We start from the raw sequence: 4,688 nt of genomic DNA, 5'->3' as shown, positions 1-4,688 counted from the left end.
CATCCTTCTTAATGGCCTCTGACAGCTTCTGGGTGCTGCTGGGCAGGGTGTGGAGCACAGGGGGCTCCTGGACCCACGGCTGAGCCGCGGGCTGGCACCATGGCGGGGTGCCAGGGTGGGCAGGGACGCGCAGCAGGTTTATCTTTGGGCTTCTTTTTCTTCTGGACCATCTTGTAGTTTTTCATTCTCTGGTCACCTCTCTTTCAGCATTTCTCTTCTCTTTCACTTTTGCTTCCTTCTGTGAGGGTTTATTTTCTTTTGCCATTTCTGAGTTTTTCATTTTCCTGGGAAGACTCCTCAGAATGTGAATGAGCTGACACAGGTGGAAGTGCGTGCCTTTCACGAGAATGTTTTCCAGACTGCTGCGGAGGCACTGATCAGTGATGTAAGTTTGCTCTGTGGCTGCTGAAGTGATGTACATCTTCCTCTCTAGAGAGGCTGTGTGGGGCCATCTGCTTTTGCAGTGATAGTCCTTGTGTGACCTGTTGTCATAAGCTTGACTCCATTTGTCAAAGTCTTTGTCACAATGAGAGGACTTTCTCCCTCTGCCATCTCTTGTTCCATGACAGCAATAATAATTCACGGCAGTATCTGCATTTTCTCCCATCTCTGTGGTTCACCTTGTATCTTTCTCTGCTCCAAGTTCCCTCTCCTTTGGAATGATAATACTTATTCCTGTCTTGTTCTGCTCTTTCTCTGCTTCAGGATCTATGACGAGAATCTTTTCTTGAGCTGCTGACATGGTTTGGACTGTTTCCTTCATTATGGGAGGATCTGCACTTGCTTTCGTTGCAGTACTCCTGCTTGTGATGATTTTGCTGGTTGGTTTCCACACTGCTAGAGCACCTCCTCTTGTGGGAATGATCATCTGGTTTGCTTCTGGCTTCTTTCTCCTTCTCCCTCTCTTCAGTGTCCGAGTTTTCTCTCTTCTTTCCGTAGTGCTCTCTGTCAGTTTCACTCAGAGTCATGTATTTCTTTCTTATATTTTTTCCTATGTTTCTCTCCTTCACATTCTTTATTACTCAGTCCCTCGTTTTCTCCAGCAAATTGACTCTCCAAACTTTATCCAGCTTTGTAATAGAAGAGTCATTAACAGGTGGTACCTCTACATAGATATTAGAAATGTGCTTTGGATCTTGGCATTTATCTCTAATATCTAGAGATGCAAGTTTTTGGAAATACATTCAATGTCAGACTTCAGAGATGAAGTTTGCCCTGATTTCTTTCTGTTCTCAGGAGCCCCTTCGATGTACAAAGGGTTTTCATTTGAAAGGAGTTCAGATTCTTTTGATGTTCTCGGTTTGTCTTTGTCTCTACTGTCTTCAGACTCACACTGCCCAAGGAATCAATCTGCAGTGTCTGAGGAGTTTTTCCTGACCTTGTGCTGACCATTGATTTTGGGATGCGCATTCTCAGCTTTTCTGATAATACTTTCAGCAACTTCTTCTTTGGTAGAGATCATTCCAGAATCTGATTGAGTAAAAAGTTTCTCCACCTCAGAGCTGAAGTTGGAAGAAACCTTCCTGGATTCTCCGTAGGCAAACAGCGCTTCCATCGCCACAGTTTCCATACGAGCATCATCCTCAGAAGATTTCTGAGACCTGGGAGCACTGCCCAAAATAAAAACGTATTTTTCACTTGAAAAAGTCCATCTAAAAGATGGATGGTAGGAGTAAAATCCCCTTCAGTAAAAAAATTGGTGGCTACTGGAAAACTCTGAAAGGCATTCCCTTTAGCAACCTATTATTACACCTTCCTCTGCTCACAGAGGCCGTGTTTTCTTCCTTAATTCGGCAGTATTGCATTAAAACCCCACACCCCACACATCTGTCTGCCTCCACTCACTGCTCCGAATCACATCAATAGCCAAAACCCCCAGCTAGAAACAAGTAAACGCATGGATTTCCCTCTCTCTCCCAAACAGGAGAACAGATGGTGGGAATTCACATTCACACATCCTAGGATGGATAACAAGGGAAAAAGGGTGTGGGGGTGTGCTCCCCCTCACCTGATCTTTTGCCCCTGGCTCTGCTCGGTAAGTGGCTCAGAGCATGATGAGCTTTGAAATCGTAGCTAAGTGCCATAAAGAATTGGCTGTGTGCACAAAATCCTTTAGATACAAACTGTTGAACAAGTCTGGGACTAGGACTGGATCCAGCTGCCCCCAGACTCCTCTCTGAGAAGGAGTTCAGAAAGCAAGGGGGTCCTTTCTGACCCTCGTGACTCAACAGGAGGGTCTCCCTGACAGTTTGTCTGACCGTGTCCCTGTGCAGGAAATAATCAAGTGAACATGGCCATCAAATCTTGTTGAACCACTGTTGCATTTGCTAACAAATCTTGTTAACTCCTTGTAATATATTAATAAAATAGATACTTTTGCTTCTCTCTTGTGCCAGTCGATGTCACATGTAGCTGAGTCGCTTTGAAGGCAGAAGCTGGACCCTGGCTTCTGCACCTTTCTGTGATGTCCCAGGAGTCTGAGTAGGTGCTGGGGCTCAAGAAGGCCCTTGATTGTGCCGGTGTTTGTTATGTTGTTACTTCACATGGGTATACATATATGTATATTATTCTTGGATGAAATAGAATAACGCAGCAGTTATTTGTAGTTAAGAAAGGCTCATAGGAGTAGAGACTAACAGCTGAGAATTTGAACAAGATAATAAACAATCCTTGGGCCAGAGAGGAGGCTATTAGCAATGACTGCCCCATTGACAAGGACCTCCTAAAAGAATACAAATCAGTAGAACTTCAAGGACTGACAGTGGGAACATCCTGCTACAAAGAAGGGTGTGAAGATAAGGGAAGGCCATAAATTGTCAGCAGTCATAGCAGGGAACATGTTGGCCCAGAAGGCAACGAAGTGTGGAAACCAGGTGAAAGGTAATTCCAGTAGAGAAGAACAAGAGCTGTCCAGACACACGCCATGAGGAAGTTAAAGCAGAAGAAAGGCCAGCGTGGCACACGCTCAAGGAGAGGGCTGCCTATAGCCCTTTGGCAGGGAAGCTTCTCCCCAGCCAAGTGCATTTCTCCTCCTCTCCTACAGTTCTCCTCCCTCTCTGTCCCCGGACCTTCAGCTGGAAGATCTGACTGCAATTCAGAATAATGCAGTGATTATAGCACTTTCAACGCCTGGAAAGTGAACTGTCCCAGGAGCCTGCCCTGCTCCTCAGGTTCTCCCTTCAGGCCCTCGATTGGGGAAAACAAGAGTGCCTCGTACACCGTGGGAAGACTTAACTTCAGTCGGCGAAGCACGGGTTTATTTCAGCTACGTAGTCCAAGGAAGATGAGCACAAGGAGCAGACAAGAAGCTGCACCTTGGTGGCATGCCACAGTTGCCTACTCAATGAGTCTAAGCTGCCACTTGGAAAAGGAGCAGATGTTCCCAGGAGTGGGGGGTAACCTGAGGGTAACAAATGTCCACGGCGATTGGAAGCCAAGAAGGTCTAGGAGGGTGCACTGCACCAGCTCCTCTTCCCTGTGGCTCCTGGAGTTCCATCTTGCCCCATACACTTCCTTTCAAACGGTACATTGGAGGAATACAACTCCAAGGAGCTTGCTGATTCTGTGAGCCAGGAGGAGGCCACAGGCTGCCGGACTCTTTGACCCATACTCAGCCCCAGCTTAGAAATGCTGTGCAACGCCCTGCCCCCCACTCTAGAGAAACAATTTACGTAGGCACCAAAGTCCTTTGGAGCTCTGGAGACACTGTCTCCAGGGAACGCTGTCCATGAAACATGGTCCATGCTGACTGCTCTGTGAAGGATTGGCACAGGCAGCTTGATGAAGACTTGTCCCTGGCTTCCCGGCAAGGGCCAGCAGTTTCCCAGATGGTTTTCAGGCTGGAAGGAGAAGAAACTACATTCACATGGAGAAGGGTGGCCTGGCTCTCATTGCTGCTATCAGCATCAGAGGATTAAGAACTGATTTGGCCAACCAGCTCTGCTCTGAACCGCAGCCAGTACCTTTAGTCGGACCCTGCAATTACGGAACAGAGAAGCAGCCATGGGAATTCATGCGTCACAAGCGCCCTTGAGCGAGAAGCACTTGGATGGCAGGGACCTGGGTGCGCTACTTGTAGAAGCTCTCTGGCCTCTCCCAGTGCGGAGCAACTCGTCAAGAACAAGAAAGGGATGGTGTGGCTGAAAGGCACCTTCCCAGAGCAGGTGGCAACTCAGGGCCCACCTGGACGAGCCTTTCCTGTAAGGGGAAGCCATTGCTCCCCCTCATCCAGTCCCACCTCCTCCCACTGGCACCAGCCAACTCTTCAACTTGTGCAGGCAGCTCAGGGGCAGTGCCAGGACAGCTTGCAAACACAGCGTGGGGCCCTCCAGCAGGGCAGGCTCGCAGCACCCACTTGTGCTCCCTAAGGGCCCCCGCGACCTCACGCCCTAGACCTCTGCAGGCACCTTTTCCATTCTCCTTCCGTGCCACGCTGACAGTTTTCACACTGACTGGGAAGACACAGACTGCAGGACCAAGTGACCCTGTTAGAAGCTTGTGCAGAGGACCTGGGGCACTCCGGGGGAGGAAATACTCAGCAGGGAGACACAGGAGGCGAGCAGGTCCATGCAAGAAGGCAGGAAATGAAAGCTTCAAGGAGCAAAGGGAAGGGTAAAGGCAATGCTCAGCAGTGTGCTTGGTTCCTCCTCCCAAAAACCTTTGTTTCTCAGTTTCTTAGTGCTCCTACC

At 48.6% G+C, this 4,688-nt stretch overlaps 1 pseudogene; it reads right to left on the bottom strand.

The window, feature by feature from the left end:
• Nucleotides 1-248: 248 nt before the first annotated feature.
• Nucleotides 249-2,925, bottom strand: LOC135311143 (ubiquitin carboxyl-terminal hydrolase 42-like; annotated as a pseudogene).
• Nucleotides 2,926-4,688: the final 1,763 nt, after the last annotated feature.

Source organism: Phalacrocorax carbo, unplaced genomic scaffold (genome assembly GCF_963921805.1).
Source record: "Phalacrocorax carbo unplaced genomic scaffold, bPhaCar2.1 SCAFFOLD_54, whole genome shotgun sequence".
Taxonomy (NCBI): domain Eukaryota; kingdom Metazoa; phylum Chordata; class Aves; order Suliformes; family Phalacrocoracidae; genus Phalacrocorax; species Phalacrocorax carbo.
The sequence above is the reverse complement of the archived record's forward strand: the minus strand, read 5'-3'. Positions and strand labels throughout refer to the sequence as shown.